The sequence below is a fragment of the Dunckerocampus dactyliophorus genome, chromosome 16 (genome assembly GCF_027744805.1).
Source record: "Dunckerocampus dactyliophorus isolate RoL2022-P2 chromosome 16, RoL_Ddac_1.1, whole genome shotgun sequence".
Taxonomy (NCBI): domain Eukaryota; kingdom Metazoa; phylum Chordata; class Actinopteri; order Syngnathiformes; family Syngnathidae; genus Dunckerocampus; species Dunckerocampus dactyliophorus.
In genome coordinates, this window is record NC_072834.1 from 1,628,598 (window position 1) to 1,650,624 (window position 22,027).

Genomic DNA, 22,027 nt, shown 5'->3' on the forward strand with positions numbered 1-22,027 from the left:
CTTATCTTAGAAGCGTGCAAGCTCGCTGCACCCTATTAGAGCCTTCATCCTGAGGTTTATATGCTCTCTCCCTCAGGAGTTACTCAACAGGTCTGAGTTGTTTTGGTAGAAGCGGTTGCGCAATCGAGAGCTGGAGCTATTATGTCTCACTTACGCATGTTTTTTTTTAAAAACGTATTGACACTGATTAAGAGGTGAAATTTTGAACCCATCTATCATATAGTTGGATTATGCACATCAAGTGTATTGCATGTGTGTGTTTTGCTTTAATTGTACAAGTGGAGACATGTTGGGGTGTGTTCAAATTCTGGATCAGTCGTGTAGACTGAAACCGGTTCTAATATGAGCGTTGTTGTCCAATCGGGATAACACAAGACATCCCATCATCATCATAATAGCATCCGTTTTGTGACCGCTAGACGGCCTTTCCAAATGATTTAATTCAGAAGATCCCAAAGTGGGGTACGGGAATGAAAAGGAAACGCAATTAGCGCATAACACTCACAATTACGGGCGTGCCTGAACGCCTTACGGCGCGAGGAGACCGGAGCAGCAAGGAGACGGAGCGTGAAGTTGCTCATTGCTCTGTGTGCATCATATCAACAAATAAGTAAGTTTGACGATTACTTTGTGCATTAAGAGTGTTTAATCTTGAAGATTTCAATTTTACTGATGTTCCGATTAATCCCCACACGGCGCAGCGATGAAAACCTGTCACTCTGAGTGAGGAATCACCCGAAAATGAGTCTTTTTTGGTTGTATTTTTCTATTTCGGATACTATTAAGAAGAGGGTAGCGGTTCTTTTAGAGTTGGGACACCATGGAAAGATTCCTGTCAGATAACGGACACTTCACACTCAACAAGCAGGACCAAAACTAGCAAACTGCTAGCAGTGCTGAGCTAGCTTGTTTTTAAAGATGGTGCATTCAGGTGCATAACGTAATCCCTCGGGCACAAGCTGCCGCTGCATTCAGGGACACTTGGAAATCACAGGAAACGCAACCAAACATGCACGTGCACCCCAAATCACGTGATATTTTCAAAAACAACCACTTGTTGCTCATAACAGGAAGACAATGTCACAAAATGTTCTCCTTGTAAGAGACATCAATGTCAAACAAATGGACTTTCAGACAGACGCTGCTTTATCATGATTGTTGAACTTTCCCCTTCAGTTTGGTCTGAAATGAATATGCAGACTTAAACCATAGCCAGCGTGAGTGGACAGAAAAGGTGAAGCTGAAATTGGAAGCCATTCAAAGGGAGGGATGCCAACATCAGAGTGGAATAAAATGTATGTAGGATGATTACGTATCTGTTTATCAGCGCTAACGTCAAACTTTATCCAAGTGTCACCCTGCAAAATACACATTTTTGACCCGGCATTACTATCAAATGAATGAACCAATGAATTATGTTGAATATTTCAAGTTAATTCAGATAAAAAGGTTCATGTTTTTTAAGTTTGCAGGAGTAGGGGGTTCATGGCGTCACTTCACGTGACTGTAAAAAGTTTGGAAACCACTGATTTAATCCAAACCCTTGAACTTCAAAGCTGTCTCCGGCCACAAGATGTGCAATTTTAGTAATAATGGATTTGATTTTATAGCGCTTTTCAAGGTGCCCAAAGAGCTTCACAATGAAGTGAACCCATTATTCATTCACTCCTTAGTCACACACTGGTGGTGTTATTCTACATCTGTAGCTGCAGCTGCCCTGGGGTAGTCGCTTTAAAAAGAAAAGAAAAACATGTGGTGCTACCTGTTTGCCCCCGCACCAAATATGTGTAGAACTGCAAACCAACTGTCTTCTGTCGCTCCTTTTTGTCGTTTTCTTTAAAGAGATAGTTGTTTTTTTTTTTACATGAAGTTATATGACGTTCCCATCAGCAGAGCACACATTGAGAACACACACATCACAGCAGACAGGAGGTGACCTTGACGGTCTCACAAGGCCCCCCCATTATCGTTTAGTCTTCCCTCAGAGGTCTAATCAAATATTTAACTGTGCACAAAAAAGGCACGAGTACGTGTTTATCATTTTTCTCTCATTGCCCTTCGTCATTTTCGTGCGTGCTGATAGGACTGGATGCTGTTGGAGGGTGCAGATTCTTCACAGCAGATGACGAAGGACAAATTCCCCGGGCTGCACAATAAGAATATAACACCGAGAGCCCCCCGAGGAAGGTCAGCGCGTGCACTCGAGGAGGTTTTGTAAAGTGTGTGTGACGACAACGTGTTTATTCAGTGAAACTACAAGAGGATGTGGCGCGCCACAAGCCACCGCTGCTAGTGCGCTCACGGAGAGGAGCTGCCATTTACCAACACTCAAAGCACATGGCTCTACGCGTGGTTCAAAGGGATGCGTGAGGAACGTGTTACAGGGTGTTTGAGTTCATTTATTGCACAGGCCCAAGGTTACATCCTGCTCTGATGTGACGCTCCGCACTCATCCTCCTTCGCATGTCGGCGGAAAAGGCCGGTGAGGAGAGAAATCCTCTTTCAACACATAAAATGAGACATTCCGGAGATATTACACCGGTGATCAAAATTCCGTTGGGCACCACATCTTTAGGAGTTAACTGTCCCATTAAAAGATATTTTTTACACTATTTGACTTAAGCCTGAATTTAGTTAGATGCATGTTTTGGACTAATATGAATAGTGCACAAAAACAAATCTAACAGACAACAATATATATATATTTGACCAGACTGAAGCCCTTATTGGCCAAGTCAGCAATATCAACACTGTAAGGGAGGACAAATAATTCATCATTTAGCTGCAGGATGGAAGGGTGAAATACTGGCAATACCTCTCATCTACTTGTAGAATCCTTGAAGACAGTTGAGGCATTACCAGTCTTCCTTGTGATTTATATTGCTTTTACTGACACCTAGTGACCAGTGGAGAATACTACATATCATTAACTTCCTTGAATGCATCTTCTGAAGGCTTTTTATTTGTCTTTTACTTCATTTAGCCTTTTTTTATTTTTTGCTGGAAAATGACAAATTTATGTAATAAAACCCATAACATTTGCTTAAATATTCTTTCAAAAAAAATTTTTTTTTACTTATGATAGGCTGTATTCTATGTCCGAGTATTAAGACCACATTGAAAAAAAATCAGAGATTTAGAGAATAAAGAAAAAAAAAGTGGTAAGTTTATGAGAAAAAAGTCGTAAGTTTATGCGAATAAAGTCGTACATTTACAAGAATAAAGCCGTATGTTTGAGAAAAAAGTCCCAGGTTTACGAGAAAAAACTTGTAAATTTCAGAGAATAAAGTCATACATTTATAAGAAAATCATACGTTTACAAGAAAGAAGTTGTACATTTATGAGAAAAAAAGTCGTAAGTTTACGAGAAAAAAGTTGTACATTTATCAGAAAAAACATCAGAAATTTATGAGAAAAAAGTCATACATTTACGAAATTAAAGTCGTACATTTATGAGAAAATAAGTTGGAAGTTTACGAGAAAAAAGTTGTACGTTTATGAGAAAAAAAAGTCATAAGTTTACGAGAAAAAAGCAGTAAATCTAGGAGAATGAAGTTGCCATAATACCTTTGCCCGAGGCCAAAGATCACAAGTCTTGGGCAATGCCTGTAACATAAAGTTAAGAGTTTTTTCGCGTAAATTTACGACTTTAGTCTCGAAATCTGAGATTATTGTAATACTCCATCGTAACGGTCATTGCCTTAGACAGCTCTGAAAAGGGGGGGATTTATGTGACCTTTGGGCTTGGGCAAAGGTAATATTACGACTTTTTTCTTGTAAATTTCCGACTTTCTTCTCGTAAAATTTCCAACTTTATTCTTGAAATCTCGGTTTATTAATTTTTTCAATGTGGCCCTAAAACTCTGCGGTAGGATTCAACCAGGAAACGGCGTGGATTCTTTTTTTTTTTTCAAAAATCACGATAAAACTGAAATTTGAAGCAACGAGGGACGACTAATATACTGTATGGTGATTTACTGTATCATATTAATCATGAATTCATTTCATTTCCAGAATATGCCAAGGACTGATAAAAAAATGAGCTGAGGGCCAAAAAAAGTGACCCCAGGGCTGCACTTTGGACACCCTTGCCGTAACCCTCTTCACAATAACAAGCACTGTGCTTGGGCGTTACGTGCATCCCCACCATCGAACGACAGCTTTAGCACAATGAATCTAATGTCTCAATGAATTTGTATTGCAGGTTACATAATTGAGTGCTCGTGCCAGTACTCTGTTTGGGAACACGCTGCTCCCCTGAGTGAAGAATTTACAGTCGTATACTGTAGGCGGGCACTCACACCTCCTGTGGCTGTTGTTGTTTGATCTCTTCTGCTCTTTAACGTCGTCGCATTCAAAACATGTTGCCTCTTTGGTCTGATGAGTTTAAGCCGAGGGTGTCCACACTTTTTCCACTGAGGGCCGCGTAGTGAAACATACAAGGGCCACTTTGATTCTTTGTACGCTTATAGTTATACTTTTTTTTGTGGACAAAAATGCATTATTCATATGGACTTCAGCCGTTGATCTTTTTTTTACATTGTTGCTGTTGTTGTTTTTCGTATTTTCCATATGTTTCAACTTTTTTCTCAAATAATATTCATACATTTTCTTTGTGTAATATTATGACTTTATTCCCGTAATATTAGCATTTTCCCCCAGTCTAATTTTCCAAAAATTACAGCTTTATTTTATGTTTGTTTGTCACAATATTACTTTTTTTTTTTTAAAAGTTCTATTTTTTTTTAGAAAAGAAAATATTTTTTTCTTTAATATTTCACTTCTGTGTTGCTAGAATTATTATTACATTATTTTTCCCCACAATATGAGTTTATTCTCAGAAAATTGTGACTTTTGTCTCGTTAGAGTATGACTTTTTTATTTAGACTCTATTCTTGTAATGGCAGCTATTTGTTTCTATTGTTGCTGTTGTTTTCTTTGTATTTTTCAACTATTTCAACTTTCTTCTTGTAGAATTTCTTCTCCTAATTATGACTATATTTTCACTTTATTCTCGTAACGTTCATACTTTTTCTGCAAACTAATTTTCCAAAAATTGTTTGTTTCTTTCTCATAATAGAATGACTAATTGTCTTTTTCAACTTTATGCTGCTAAAATGATGTTATTTTTCCTCACCTCATGTTATTCTCGTAAAATTACGACTTTCTCCTTAGAGTAAAACTTTATTCTTGTAAATTTACTGTAGATTTGACCATTTTTGCTTTTTTTTGTTAAAGTTTTTTTGTTAAATCATACAGAAATTTAAAATTTTTTAGAATGTGTGGTCACATTTGACACATTTCATACGTTCATCCTCTGCAAGTGGGTGTCATGTTCCATTGCTTGTTTACTTTTGCTTTGAAAGCGGCTGCTTTCCTGCACCGAAAGCGCTGACGAACGACAAATAACGTGACGACACAAAAAGACGAAATTGCTCATACTTGACTGACTTTCACCGTTGAAAGATTCATCATCCTCTTCATCTCGCTCGCCCTGCTTTCACAAATAGCTAATAATGTATCTTATTAATAATACCACAGGACTGCAACCTATTTGTGGCTGCCGTGGGCTCGATGGTATCAGGTAGTAGCAGTATCGAATCGATACAAGCATGGTGCGATTGATATTATTCATTTTCTTGGCTAATTTGTTTCAAATATCTGTGTTTTCGGTCTGTGTTGTTAGATTGTTGATGTTAGGAATGTCCGATTCGTTTTTTTTTTTTTTATCTGATCCGGTACCGAGCCTTTTTTTAATTTTTATTTTTTTTTTACAAAAGATGAATTTGTGGAATTGAACATGGTTGTGCTCTTCAAAGCTGTTTGGCTTTAGTAACAAACCTCTGGGAGTCAGGTCCCTGACCCAATAAAAGATAACATTGGAAAAAATGGGCATGCAAAATACTTTTAGGTGCAGTTAAGTTATGTTTTAACGGGGGGAGGTCACGTTTTCCCATCAGGGCCATCTAGCTTTTAGTTTTCTCCCTTCATAATAAAACGTTTCATTTTGTGTTCAGTTGTGTTGTCACTGACTAATATTTGAATTTGTTGGATGATCTGAAACGTTTAAGTGTGACAAATGTGCCAAAAATAAGAAATGAGGAAGGGGGGGAGGCTTTTTCACACCACTGTACATACACATTTCAGTTTGTTGATAAAATCATTCTTTTGGTTTGCCTAAAATGGAATTGTGATTACAATCACGATGAACAAGTTCAAGGATCTTGGCAAACGTGAAGTAAAAAGGATCAGCGATTCTGGCCCTATACAGTATTTAGTCGTCCCTCGCCACATCGCGCTTGGTTTCACGGCTTCGCTCTATTGTGTTTTTTCAAGATCTATTCATTGATGAATCATGGCAGTTTAGTGGTTGACTGGCAAATATTACTCCAAAAATGCACACGTGTGAGGTGTTATTTCACACGGAAACATTGTGGGCCGTGAAGATCTATTTGTGGCAGGCTGCCCCCCCCCCCCCCCCCCCCCCCCGGCCCCCCGCCCCCCTCTCAGTCAGCCTCAGTCACTTTTGTGTTTTTCCTGCCTGTCACATATTGAAACCTAGCCCCCCCCTCTCCCTGGACACACAGTCAAGCGTTGTGCAATCACTTCCCAGTAAGCGCACGCATGGCACGGCCTGGACCTGTTGTTGTTTTGCTGGGTTTCCTGGGAAGCTGAGCCTCGTCCGCTTCCAACTTTCAGTGATCTGGTGCCTCCCCCTTCATGCTACCTTATAGCCGGATAGCGTTGCATGAATGGGAAGTTGTGTAATGTGAGTTTCCACTATCATGGTGCAGTTGTTGGCTGCCCCACAGCTGTGTCCTCTAAACCCGACCACTTCTCTCCCCTTCTTTCCTCGCCGCTCACTTGCCCTCTCCCACCCTTTAAAGTGGATGTTTTGAACACTCCTCTACCTTCTCTTAACTTGGTGTCTGTCCCTCCCCCCTCCTCCCCACCCCACTCTCCCACCCCTCTTGTCTTCCTTGTTTTGCTCACTCTTAGTTAGTGTGTCCCTGCCATGTGGTCGACTGTCCTCCTCTCGGGCCTCCGCGGTGCGTGCTCCACGGCGCTCCTGGGCTGGCCTCCGCATCTTCACTCCTGACTCGGTAAGGCATTTTCCTCCACTCTCCCCCGACAAGTTGTGCAGCACTTGTGTGTGATGTTATTCATTTCCCAGCTAGTCAGTGCGAGTGAGTGTGTGTGTGTGTGTGATGCTGGTGCTGTGACGCAGCTCTGAAAAAAGGTCGGTGTTGTTGCTGTTGTAAGCGCGTTAGTGAGCCCCCTTGCTTATGCACATGGGAGTGTGGCTGTGATAGCTGCGCTGTTTTGACAGGCAGCCCTAGAACAGTCACACTCCGTGACCCCTCTGCCGGAGCGGAGTACGCACGAGGATATTTCTCTCTCCCGTCTGTCACTCGTTCTTTGCCATGCAGTTTCTCTGCACCGCTCTCTCCTCTTCTTGAGTGTTTTTGCTTGGGGTTGATGGCAGGGAGGTATGTACTGTTGATTAGATCAGAGACCACAGACATCTGCTTGTGTTGGGCTCCATCTGTCGTTATAGCCGCCAGGACACGTCCGCTTGTCCAGCCGACCCGAATGCTCCCATTAAAAAAAAAAAAAAAAAAAAAAGGCCAACTGATGCCCTCCCACTCACTCATTATGAAGCCTGCTACTCTTTCCGTGACCTGTCTCACGTTTGTGGGCGAGTTTCAAGGCAGAATGTCGCCCTCTAGTGAGCACAGTTGCAACTGCAGGGTTTGGTGTCATCGGGTTCATCATGGAACTCTGTGCTCCTTGCTGGTGCTGTCGTCTACCATTTCATTGGGTGAAGATACCTTTTTTTGTTGAATACTTAGAAAGATGACATTTTCAGTGCATTAATTAAAAAAAATAAATCTTAAGTTTGTGTAATTTGATTGAAATTGAATTTATGTAGAGCGGGGGTGTCCAAACTTTTTCCTGTGAGGGCCGCAGCAAAATGAAAGCATGCAAGGACCACTTTGATAGTTTGGAAAGCGACGCATGCAAGTTACATGCATTTCAGCTTTGTGAAAAAGTGTGTTATTAGTATGAACTTCAGTCTTTTTGCTTTTTTCCCATTTCTGCTGTTTTTTAATCATATTCCAACTTTCTTTCTCATAATATGACTTTATTCCCACAATATTGCGACTTTATTCCCCACAATATTAGCACTTCCCCCCTAATTTTTCCTTTTTTTTTCAAAAATGAGAAGTTTATTTTGTTTTGTTTCTCATAATATTACCACTTTAAAAAATTATTTTTTTGTCTTTAATATTTCAACTCTATGCTACTAAAACAATATTATTTTTCCTCATAATATTACGAGTTTATTCACCTAATATTGTGACTTTTTTCCCTCATTAGAATACCACTTTTTTCTCTTAATATTTTGACTTTATTCTTGTAAAATTATAGCTTTAATAGTTTTTACCATTACGTCAGAATATTTGTACTTTATTACCATAATATTACAACTTTTTCCCCAACCTCATTTTCCAAAAATGACAACTTTATTTTGTTTAATATGACTTTCAAAACAAATCATATTTCTGCTCTATTTTAACTTTATGCTGCTAAAATGATGTTATTTTTCCTCATAATATTATGAGTTTATTCTCGGAATATTGTGACTTTTTTCCCTCATTAGAATATGACTTTTTTCTTTTAATGTTTTGACTTTATTCTTGTAAAATTACAGCTGTTTTTACTACTTCTGCTATTATTTTTTTTCTCCAGTTTTCCAACGATTTCAACATTCTTCTTGTAAATGTTCATGTCAGAAAATTTGTACTTTATTGCCATAATATCAGAACTTTTCGCAACCTAATTTTCAAAAAATGACAACTTTATAATATTTTGTTTATTACGACTTTAAAAAGAAATCATATTTCTGTTATATTTTAACTTTATGCCACAAAAATGAGGTAATTTTTCCTTATAATTTGACAACATTCTCGTGTAATAGTACAGCTTTTTCTCATTGGATTACAACTTTTAATCTTCATATTCTGACTTCCTTCTTGTAACACACTGTTACATACATGAACTCTCGTCACCTTTACACTCGTATCAGCCAGTATGGTAGATGCAGTAAGAGAAAATAAGACATACAAGCCATAAATAAGACATTGGGATAGTTTTTTTGTTCCTTTAACTTCCTGTTTCTGTCCAGTGCTGCACTTCCTGCGGTGGCCATTGTCTGTCTCATCAGTGTAATATTAACAATGTAACATTGCCACCTAGTGGCCCGTCAGGAGTACTACATTTCACACCGCTTCTGAATTGTGTTTCAGTTCAACAGTGCGGCTTGTCAGTGATGTGTTTAGCTGATCGGCAGGGGGCAGCAGAGATGTTTAAATGTCTTTCAGAAGAGCTTTGAAACTGGAGGACGGCCCCGGCAAGGTGCGGTCACCATGGCAACTTGATCCAAGCAAGCTAAAACCTGGCCCGTGAGTGGCTCTTGTCACAGGCTTTTTTGTTTTGCACATTCCGAGTGAGGATTGCCTCCCGTTACAGCTGAGAATCCTGCTGCACCTCATTTTCAGTGGGTGCCACCCCTTTCTACTAATGGGACCCCTTAGTGATTTTCTGAACTGAAGGTGCTCTCCTGCTTGTTTAGTCAAATGCTGAGGGCGCCGAGGGGCTCTAGGGGGCGCCAAAAATTGGGGACAAATTCTTTTCCTTGGATATACTGTAATTCAGTGGTGTCCAAAGTGCAGCACGGGCGCCATTTGCGGCCCGAGGGCGGTGTTTTCTTTTGGCCCGTGGTGCATTCTAAAAATGTACTTTAACAAGAAAACTTAAAGAAAACAGCAAAAATGGGAAAATTGGCAGTCATTTTTGTAATAGAATAAAGTGAAAATATTGTAATTTGAACAAGAAAAAGTCATCATTTGTTACGAAAACCATGTTGCAACATTATGAGGAAAAATCACATCATGTTAGTTGCATAAAGCATACGTTTTTTTAAAAGTTGTAATATGATGAGAAACAAAACAACAAATAAAGTTGTAATTTTAGGAAAGTTATGCTGTGGAAAAAGTTGTAATGTTACCAGAATAAAGTCAAAATATGAAGAGAAAAAAGTTGCCATTTTATTAATAAAATATTTGTATTATTAATAATGATAATAATGTTGTAATATTGTGAGGGAAAATAGTGTCATTTTAGTAGCCTAGAGTTGAATGGTAAAAAACAAATACAATGTTCTTTTTACATTTGTAATATTATGAGAAACACATTTTTTGGACAATTAGGTTGTGTGAAAATGTAGAATATATGAATAAAGTCAAAATATTATGAGAATAAAGTCATGATATTATAGGGAATATTTACTAGTATTATTAAAGAAGAAAGTTGAAATATTTGGGAAAAAAAGCAACAGCAAAAATGGGAAAAAAGAGCAAAGACTTAAGTTCATGCTAATAATAGGCTTTTTTAAATCATGTCCCATCCCTGTCAACCCTCCCGTTTTCCTCGGGAAAGTCCCGTAGTTTGCCATTTTTTCCCAGCGCCCTCCTGTTCTAATATTTTCCCGTAAATTTCCAGTATTTTAACTTTCATGAAAAACAAAACTCCTCTCCGATAGTGCTGAGCAATGGAGGCAGTCGCCATTGTAACGTGCTGTCGGGTGCTTTGGGGAAAATAACACACATCACCGACTAACCACACAACGCTGTGGTCGGCAGGAAGCCTTGTTGGTACAGCACCGCAGCATCTCCAGTAGGGGGCGGTGCAAAGCCTGAAATGCCCTCATCAGTCACTGAAGACAGCCATATTGTTATGGTGGCACTTCTCCTTGCATGACTTGGGGGGTTGGCTTAGTCCCGGAGTGCCCAAACTTTTACCAACCGGGGCCTGATGCAGAAAAATTGAAGGATGTGGGCGGGGCCGACTGAATTTTGTAGTTGAAGATGCTAAAAGCAATCCAAGGTGGGCATATGCAAAACTATATGAACAAAACATCAACTCATTTTACTTCTACAATACAGGGAGCAACTTTGTGTATTTGTGGTTCTTTTTGTTTTTTCCACACATCTCATTGACCCAAAGTTGGGTAATAAAGTGAGCAATACCTGCTAATACAGATACTTTACATGTACCACCCGGTTAAAAAAGAACGAAAAGCCACCTATTTTACATGTTCCTCTGTCTTTATGCTTCACTGATAATGTTTTTCATCAAGCGCTGAGATTTCGCACTTTGTTTGGCGGGCCCTGAAGGCGCCATCATCGCCGTGAGACGCAAAAGAAAAAACGAAATTAATATTTTGTTATTACTTTGTTTGATGAAAACGAACAAATACGAAAACCGAGGCAATTTTCCCGCCAGGAAATAATTGATTTGGTTGTTTATGTGATGTGGACGTCACGATGACATTGAGTGTTTTTGCAACACTTGTGCACAGGAGGCTTTTGAAAAGATAAAAGCAATACAAGTAGTATCGAGGAAAAGGCTTCTTGAGACGTCATCTGTACTTCTGTGAAGAAGGTGTCGGACGTTTCGCTCCTCATCCGAAGAGCTTCGTCAGCGAACTAATAAGTGCTGGTAGCTTAGGCCTTAAATACAGTAAGAGTGGGCGGAATTGGTGTGCCAACACCCTCCTCCTATTGGTTCGTTACACTAAGCCTGGGCGGAGTAGTGGTATAATCCTATCCTGTTATTGACACCTCCGATAAAAGGGAAGTGTCGCTCCCTGAATAGGGTATGAACGACTCTGATACTGGCTAGTTAGCATCTATTGTTCTGGCTCGGCCCTGCCTTCACCTCATTTGCAAGACTAAGAGCTGTGGGTTTTGGTCTCAGTAACCTGCTGAACACAGGGTCCAAATTAAACCTCAAACCACCATTCCGATTAACAGAACCCATCATTGAATCGGAATGGTGGTTTGAGGTTTAATTTGGACCCTGTGTTCAGCAGGTTACTGAGACCAAAACCCACAGCTCTTAGTCTTGCAAATGAGGTGAAGGCAGGGCCGAGCCAGAACAATAGATGCTAACTAGCCAGTATCAGAGTCGTTCATACCCTATTCAGGGAGCGACACTTCCCTTTTATCGGAGGTGTCAATAACAGGATAGGATTATACCACTACTCCGCCCAGGCTTAGTGTAACGAACCAATAGGAGGAGGGTGTTGGCACACCAATTCCGCCCACTCTTACTGTATTTAAGGCCTAAGCTACCAGCACTTATTAGTTCGCTGACGAAGCTCTTCGGATGAGGAGCGAAACGTCCGACACCTTCTTCACAGAAGTACAGATGACGTCTCAAGAAGCCTTTTCCTCGATGGACAACTCCTGTACGACTGAGAGCCTACACAGACACAATACAAGTAGTAAGAATAAAAAGGGGAAATGAAAAAAGACAACGGAAAGGGACAAATGCAGTGTACAGTAACATTGCAACAATAAAAGAGAGGCGGAGTTCCAAATTGAATTACAAGCTAGAAAGCAAAGCAAAGGCAACACGGTCAAGCAACTAACCAGTTAAAACAGGGGTGTCCAAAGTGCGGCCCAGGCCCCATTTGCAGCCCACGGCTTTTTTTTTTTTTTGGTAATGGCCCGCGACACATTCTAAACATATGACTGAAAAATAAAAATAAAATAGTCAAAGCAGCAGTGATTTTACCATGAAGTTGTAACGTAACGAGAAAAAGTTGCAATATTACGAGAATGACGGCGTAGTATTCTGATGTTTTAATAACACAAAGTTGAAATATTAAAGAAAGCAAATCCCAACTACTGTAAGTATTTCATGTTTTCATCAGTGCACCTGTGAATGCATGATCACAGCATGGATATAAAACGGTGTTAGAGTTTTTTTGGGGGGGGCTTTATAGTCATAACGGGTACCTCCCATGACGTGCAATGTTAGCTGGCTCATGCTAACTCGTTTTCTCTCGTTAGAACGCACAGAAAAAGGGAAAGAAATATGTGTTCATGTTTCCCATAAGGATTGTAGATGATGGGCCAAATACCAAAAAAAGTGCAGTTTTCTTTTAAGGTTACTTTTGCCTTCATTGAAGACGTGGTTCTTGACGTGACTGTCCCCAAAGACACGATGTGGCAGTGAGATCAGTCCCCACCAGCTTCCTGTTTCTCTTGTAGTGTTTCTCACCTCCATAGCCCAAAACAGAGCCAAAAAAAAGTGGCAAGTGCCAGCATTTTGGGACAGACAAGATGCCACATGGTGTCTTTGGGAACAGAGTCTTCAGTGAAGGTTAAAGTGACGTTAAATGCTCATTTTGCCATTTCATTCATCATTTGTATGCATTTAAACCATAAAAACGTCTGTGTTAACATTTTCGAGAGTAACCCGCTGACTTCTGGTTCTGGTTGCTAGCTAATAGGATGCTAACAAGCACGGATGTTTTGTGAAAAATGATTAATTATTAATAACATGGCAAGACGTGCGCCATGTTGTATGCTAACCAGCCAATGCACCAAACCCAGGCAAAATTGTGGTGTAAATGTTTTTATGTTAAGTGAAAAACACGTTAGCTGAGGTTTATTGCAAGTGTTGAGCTGAAATCAATTGGGTGCCTCAAATACTCGCGTTTTTCCCCCACTCATTGGTGGTCCTGGAGAGTAACCACCGTGAAAAGCGGTGCTCTAACGTATGCCAAGAGCCGAAAACGGCCACTCTTTGGACACCCCTGGTGCAGCGTGTCTCCTTTCAGTGTGTGCGTCCTGCTGGGACTGTGCGATATCAACCGCTTGTTGGAGAAAGATAAAACCATGCGGCGTGGAGAGAGGAAAAAGCACACTTCCTGGCACGGCGTCAAGTGTACTTTAACCCGCTGCTCTCGGGGAGGAGGTGGCGGGTGGTCGGCTCTTAATTCACACACCATGAAAACAGTAAAGTCGGGCGAGAGCGTTAGAGCGATATCATTTCAGCTGGGGGCCACAGAGGTGGGGAGCAATATTTGGGCAGCTTGTTTTGCGTATATTCGTCCAAAAATGATTGTAAAAACTGTTGAATTGTAAATATTTGACACCGTGTTAAAAGCGTTAGAATTGTTAAGATGGGTTCAAAATGATCTTTCATGGCAAAAATAAGCTTTTAGCGTTCCTGACACGTTGCCATCCTGGGATGGTCACATGACTGGCACATGACAGCCACTCCAAAGATGCTTCTGATGCCTCACTTAGGGACTTCATGGGTTAAAGCTAAGCGCACAGCCGTGCAGAAGAGGCGATCTCTAATTATAGTTTTGCTAACTTAAAGGTTGCTGTGGGAGTTTGTTTAAAAATACTGATAGTACACTTCTCGCTGCCTAAGTGTAGGCTGTGAATGCTGTCAATTAAAGGGAGTGCAGCTTTCGTTTGCAACAACATCACTTTAATCATCACAAAGGTCCGATAGTGTGCCCCCCCCACACACACACGTTAGGACCCAACAGACTGTGATAACTGTGCTTTAACCAGCTATGATTTGCACTTTGCTGCACTTTATTCTTGTGTTTGTAACACATTAAACATATTTTGTGCTAATTTCCATGCATCATTTTTAAGCCCCCCCTCCCCATTTACTTCAATAAATGAGGTTTTCACGTGTGCTTGAGCATTTCCAGCTCACCTGCCTGTCGTGTGTGTCTCATAGTGAAATTCCACCCGCACGTTCGCCTGGATGAAGACCCACTTGCTTTGTTTGACGTATGACTCACACGCCCGCCTTGCACTTTATGATTCGGAGTAAATTTTCCATTTGACACCTTTTTGTTTTCCCTCTGTCTATTTGTCACGTTGATACGTGTCATTGAGAGAATCGTTTCCCAACTCAGAGCAGCACCACAGGAAGTATCCGTAGCATTCCCCGCTATTCCAGAGGAGGCGGCTTGAAGACTGGGGTTGGGCATCGTTTCAGTTTGAACGCCGTTTCAATACCAACGACGTATTGACACCTTTTTTTAAAACCCGAACGCTTGCTCTTTGAATTTTTTTGGCGCAGTTGGCAACTAGAGGTGATGACGCAAGCGCACAATAAAAGCGGTCTCTCAGTTTATTTGTAAATAAATTGTTATTTTGATAATTTTTGTGTTGTTTATGTTGTGGTACAGTTGTTTAGATGTTTGAGCTGTCACAAAAGGGAAAAATATTTGTGTCAAAGCAAAAGTTCTGCTTGAAATGTATCTTTTCACAAAAAGCCTTTTCCTCCCTTTTTTAGTCGGGAACTGATATTTTCCTGAAACGTGCCTACTGTATGTTCTACTGCTGATTGCTAAAGAGCGGACAAAGTGTGCCTTGAAAAATCAGTCAAAATGGTCTAATACTGGGGGGGGGGGACATTTTGAAAAACGGCTGGGATTGAATGAGTTAAAAGTAAGGGTCAAAAAAGTTTGCTGGTTTAAGTGAGGACACTAACCTGAGGTCTTTTTCAATGAAACATCTGGACTTTTTTTTTTTAACTATATGAACTTTTTATCAACTTTACTCTGAATTTTACTTTGAACTTTACTCTGAAACTTTTACTCTATACATTTTATGAAGTTTCTTTAACTTAAGTTTATTTTAGTTAAGACATTTTTTGAGGTTTTCAGGGAATTTGAGACATTTTTCATATTTTTGGATTTTAGAGATTTTAAGACCCTACTTGCACGCTGATTTTAAATGGAGTTTTGTCAGTCCCAGACATTTTTCAAAAGACAACCCCTTCAGTAGCGGCCATTTTAGACGATTTGGACTGATCTTACCTACCAAAAGAAAGATGAGACTCCCGTCTTTCATCAGAAAAAATAGTTTGTTTCCACCTTGTTCCGTTCTTTAGTAATCAGCAGTAGAACATAGGTAAGTTTCAGGAAAATATCAGTTTCCAACTAGAAAAGGGAGAAAAGCAGCTTTTTGTGAAAAGATACATTTCAAGCATAACTTTCACTTTGACACAAATGTTTTTTGCTTTTGTGACAGCTCAGATATCTAAACAACTAAACCCAAAATGTTATTTTTTTTACATCAAAATAACAATTTATTTACAATTTCCACATTAGGAACTGAACTATGTGTGTGCATGTGTGTGCGTGCGCGTGCATGTGTTAAAATTTCCCTACAATGCGTAACCTTCTGCACGCCACACTCCTTTGCACTCTCCCACTTCCTCATTCCTGTCATGTGTGATTCTTCCATCCACATGATCTTATGAGATTTGAAGTCAATTTTAGACATTTTAAGGCCTTTATTTCATATTATTGGATGATAAACATTTTAAGAGCCCTAGCGAAAAACTGCGAATAACGGACACACCGATAAAAAGCCCTAGTTTTTGATAGAGTTACTGATACTAGGGTGACTAGGTTACTACTGATAGGTTACTTTAAATCCTGCAATATGCATCTCACACTTCTTTCTCTGCAGGTTTCAACAAGTCAAATGTAAGACTTTTGAAGACCGTAAGGTGGTATACAATTTATTAGTTATTTCATATATTTCACATCCATACTGGCAAAAAAATACAGTCACTCGAAAGCGTCCTCAAAAATAGAAGTGCTTCAAAGCAAGACTGACGTTTATGCATTTTTTTAATGCAGTTTTAAGACCTTTTAAACTCATATTTAAGGGAATTTTAGACATTTTAAGGCTTTAAATTTGTGTTATTGGATTGCAGACTTTTTAAGACCCCTTGCATACCCTGATTTTTCACATTAATAAACAATCACAGGCACACCGTGCTCTTATAAAACATGCAGGTACACAAAATCATGTCTTGTCAAAGCATTTTCCTGCTGAGGGGGTTCAATTCAAGACCGACGTACCCATAAAAAGCCCAAAAATGCCTCTTTTTGATAGGGTTAGGTTGCTTTAAACTCTTTAAAATGGAGTTTTACACACGAAGAAGCAACTACAGACGTACAGTGCACAGCATTGTACTTACAACACCACGTCTTGTCAGACATCTTCCTGCTGGAAAATGTTGCATGGATTGACTTGTGAGACAGCACCCTCTGCTGGATTCAGAGCTGCAGCCCCTTGCAGCCACTTTCTCTGTACGTTTGTACAATCCGGGGCAGAGAAAAAGAAATGTGCGAATATGCGGGGATCTACTGTGCGTCAATGTGGGAAAAAAATGGAAAACAACAGTGAGTCATTAATTTTCAAGGAAATGCAGCTGAATTCCCATGCTCGCTACGACTTACAACTGATGTGTGTTACCAGGAACACGCTGGCATTTCAGAATCAGAATTCGAGTTCCTTGAAATACCAGGAAGTTTCATTCAGTTGGGGATTTTACACACAGGTGGTGTTTAATGAAGCGGCAGATGCAGGAGAGAATTGTCTGTTTAGGTCAACGCATGACGTACAACCGGTGCCTCGCAAACGAGCAGAACAATTGGTATCGGTCATGTTTTTAATTAGCTTCCTTCCTCATAATGTTGGGATGGATCTCGTGACCAGCCTATCTCCACCAGGCATTTAAACACTCGAGAGACTTGGAAATGGAAGCTTTGCCCATGTGTGTAATATGTGCATCGAGGCTACATTGGCATTCTTACTGATATGCCATATTCCATATTGGCCAGCACTTCATTACCGATACCGATATCGGCAGCAGCTCTTCCCTCAAACTAATGTCTTGTAATTAACACACATTGTGCTTCTTCTAATGGATGCATTGTGCAGAATAAGACAAATATGCTATATGCAATATGTGTGGTCCTCTGTGTCTTTTATTATTTTTTAAGTTTTTATTGGTTCTATTTATTTTAGTTTTTTAAATTAAATTTACTTATTTATTTTTTACCTACTTCTTGGACTTTTGGCTTTTATTGTTTTGATTTCTTGTTTTAAATATTTTATTGTAGTACATTTCTTTGTTTCTATTTGATCTTTTAGTTTGTAATTTTTACTTATTATTTACATTTACATTCCTTTATTTACTTATTATTTATGGTTTTGCTAGTCTGTGCAGCACTTTGGAAACAGTGTTTATAAAATGTACTATATAAATAAAGTGGATTAGATTGGATTGGATATGCAATACAAGTTGTGGAAAAAGGGTTAAAACGCTGCATGTGAAGTATTTGAAGCATCTCCGTCTTGCATAACCAGCATTTTATGTTATGTTGGACTGACTGACATGTTGCACGACAGGTTGGACCTTAGTCTTCATGTTGTTTTGTGCTCTTATTTTGGTTTTCTGTTTCCTGTTTTGCGCGATGCGCAGCTGCTTTCCAGCCACCGGAAAGCGTGTGCAGCCGTACTTGCTACTAGTGATGTGCGATACCACTGATGTCGCTTCCAGTCTAAGTAAAATTCAGGCTGGTATGGGAGATACAGATACTTTGTGCAAATTCATCTGTGTCTGGTCAATGTTAAAATATAGTGTATTTCATATCGTAGCATAAACAATACAAGACATTTAAAGAAATGATTCATTAGATCAATTCTGAATTCAAATGCATGAATAATTGAACAATGAAGTGATTTATTTATTTATGTTAAACCCTAATGTGCATCGAGGTAGCGGGGTGATTTGCAATACATTTGTCCCTCGTTTATAGTGGTTAAATGGTTCCAGACCGGTCCATCGGGTTAAATTAATTTCTGTGATATAGGATTCAATGTTAATAAATGGAATATTTTCATAGTTGGAGCATAGAAATGCTAACAAGCTAGCGAGCTAATCAGTTAGCCCTGAATTTATTTCTTCTAAATTTAAGAAGTCAAAAACCTACCACTTCCACATGGAATGGGAGGATAACTTTTTTTCCACTCTGTCACGTCGGACATGCCGAGGCTGACTTCATCACTTGATGCAGTGTTAAGGTAATGCAATGTAAGGTAATGTCTCAATGTTTTGTGTCATTACTGTCGCCTAGTGACCTGAATACTACATGTCACCTCTTGTTTTGATTAATAATAGCTAATAGTTTACCACCAAACAGTAATCATTTATCAATTAATTAATATTTCTGAAAAAACGCAACATTGCCAGGGACGACTGTAGGCTGGCTAACATACTGCACAACAACAGAAAACACACAGAACAAAATCATGTGACATATGTGAAATTAGTATTTGAAAGAATGAAAAAAGAAAACAAGTAAATGAATAGAACCATTCAAATAAATGATTAAGAACTACTATTAGAATGAATAGAATAGAATCATTCCATTTACGTTCCAACAGACGTTTGGGACAAACACTACCTCAAATGACTCAAGTATCAAAAGTATCAATATTTTGATTGGAGTATGGATTTTAGAGCATGAAGCGTTGGTATGGGAAGTATTGATATTTCAGTATTGACCCGCACACCAGGACCTGCCACTGTTGTCACTGGGTGATGTGTTGCCTTACGTTTTGGATTCAAACAGTGCGTTTGAAAGGGCAAAAATGTATGTTTTCATTGTTTGCAAAATGTGCCGCAAATGTGATTTTCAGTAAATGAGTTTTAAGTGACAGTCCAGAAGCTAATGTGTGTCATCAAAAGGGAGTAAACGACAGTGTGTGCAAAGACATTGCACACACCATTGTCCTGCCCTCCCGCGTGTGTCAGGTCCTGTCCTGCCTCGCCCAAAGTAAGTCCGGGACTTCTGTCCCCACCCCAGTTTCGCCAGATTGTGTTGGTGTGCCATTGCGTAACGCCTAACCGCCTCAGTGCGTCACCAGCACCCTTTCTACACACGCATGTGTGCATGAGCTTAAACAAAACGCAGCACACAGTGTTACACTGTGGCCCCCTTTGTCACCCACTCAACTGTTACTAACCTGTTTGATTATACCTGTCAATCATCCGAGCGGTTGTCCATTGTGCTGGGGGAATAGCAAAATGACTTTTCTTGTAATTGGAGCCTGATCAGTGTCACGATGACACAAGCCGTCATCATGTCACGGTGCGTTCCTCTTATACCAGTGATCCTCAACTGGTGGCTCGCTCAAAAGGTATACCTGAGAAACATGCAAGACCAGTACCAATACGAGTTTAAAATTCACCAAAGGGCATTTTGACCAGCAGGGCAGTGTTGAGTTGCTGTGTGATGATTTTAGCGTTCTTGGTAAGATGACACTGACTGTTATATTGAGTAATGACCTCCTGCGATTTCCAACGAGTCGACGGGCTCGTGAGTTTTCTCACAGCTCATGATCGGCTCCTGTCAAGTAAAGAGCTGCTTGGTCCTCACTGACTAGTGCGCGCCACAATATGTATTTTTGTGAGGTGGTCATGTGTGGTTTATAGTCCGGTGCAGCTTATTTATGTACAAATCTGTTTTTCTGTCAAAATTTAGTCGTCACGTCTTACACACCGGATATTACGAAAATCAAGAAAATCAACAAAAAATGCACCTCAACAATGTATTCCATGCGTTTTTCCGACAGGGAGGGTTTTTGAGGCAGTGTTGCTTCCTTTTTCTCCAGCCTCTTTCTCACGAAAAGAGTAGAAAAGGGTTTAAACATGTCGAGATTCAAGCCTCATGTTATTTTCAGGGTGAAAACAGGATTGATATGTGTTTTGGTGTCATGAGCACTTTTAAGCTCCTTCTTAAAAAGCAATGGTGTTCTGAAAGGTTTCAACTGTAAGAAATATAAGTGTTACCAGTGTTGCAATGAAGGTTCTGTGTGATCCGAGTGGAATGGGATGTGTGTGTGTGTGTGTGTGTGTGTGAGACTGAGCAGCATCGCAGTAAGTTGTTAGGCTTGAACAGGTCAAGATCACAAAGCTGGCAGCTCAACAAACTGTCAGAATATGCCAGAAATCCATCCCACTCCACCTCATCCCTCCTTTGATTCACAACCTTAATTAAAAGGAGTAAATTACAAAGAGCCATGAATGAAATAAAAAGCAGACGCTCTCACAGTGTGATCCAAGTAGGTCTCATCTGCAGTTAAATAATAATCAGTCATGGCTGCGGATATTCAACGTTCATACAGTATCATCCTTCCTTCTTCTGCAGGTGTGCTCATGTAAGATTGGAAACGTCGCATGTTTGTTTATGAGTATGCGGATGCTACTGGTATACATTGTGGAAAAACGAATGGGACAATTTTGGCTTAATTTGGAGTGGGTGAACTTTGATTGACCTATAAAATAATCTGCAGTAACTCAAAAAACAAAAGCAGCACAAACATTTCATTTTAATTACACAAAACAGCACAAATGCAGCACAAACGACTGGGACTATTTGAGCAGAATTTTGGGGGCCAACTTTACTCAGTTGGGCCAACTCCTACAATGTTTTTAACTGCTTCCCCCCCGTTGGTCTGTCTCCACACACAGCACCAGAGAGACTGCGTGTCAAGTCACCAGTAGGACGCCCCGCCATCGCCCCCACTAATCTGAAGTTGAGGACAGGAATGACATGAAAAGCATCTCATTTTTCTGTGGATGATCTTGTCCGGTGTCTGCTGGAAGCACTTACGTAGGTGAGTACCTTTTGCCAGCTGCAGTTGATATCTTCGAAACAATTTGCAGGTTTGTTACGTTGGCGCTGACATCGGTTCGCTGATCAGGATTGCCATTCCTGGTACCGATATATTTTTTTGTTGAGATTTTTCAAGATCCTTGAATAATTTTGTGGTTTTGCCTTTAATTTGGTGATCGAAAAACCGTCCCAGTAGAAAATCTGAAGGTAACACGTATCCTGGACAGTACGCCATATTTCTGATTTTGAATCACTTTTGTTATTGTCTGAAATCAACGACAGGTGCGCTCCCCAGCTCCCTCTAACCAGAGTAAAGGAATGTAGTGACAGAACGATGACTTAACCAAAAGGTCAAACCTTCACGCAGAACATCAAACACCTTTCACAAATTTTGAAACACGATACTGGAAAATGTGTCATACAGCATTTCTTGATGTCATTGCTTTCTGGCTGATGTCAAAATATTTATTAGCCCTTGCAAAACTGCTGAGACTTGAGAATTGTTGGAAAGAGGTGGTAGCAAATGAATAGAGTGTTGCCCCATCATGTTCGTTTTAACTGAACAAGTAAGGAAACACACAATTTTTCAATTGTTGATGGGGGGCATGGAGCTGTTATTATGTTAGTCTGGCCCAAGTACTAACCCGCAACAAT

The 22,027-nt window shown here is 40.0% G+C and overlaps 1 long non-coding RNA gene across 3 annotated transcripts in view; it reads left to right on the plus strand.

Moving 5' to 3' along the window:
* The window catches only part of LOC129168614 (uncharacterized), a 71,998-nt gene that overhangs the window by 1,799 nt on the left and 48,172 nt on the right, over positions 1-22,027 (plus strand). Inside the window, exons 3-4 of one of the 3 annotated variants that reach the window (XR_008566303.1) lie at positions 7,000-7,103; positions 21,229-21,374. This is a non-coding gene — a long non-coding RNA (uncharacterized LOC129168614). Of the gene's footprint in view, positions 1-6,585; positions 7,104-21,228; positions 21,375-22,027 lie in introns of those variants that run through there. The other 2 variants (XR_008566304.1, XR_008566302.1) reach the window with 2 other exon arrangements.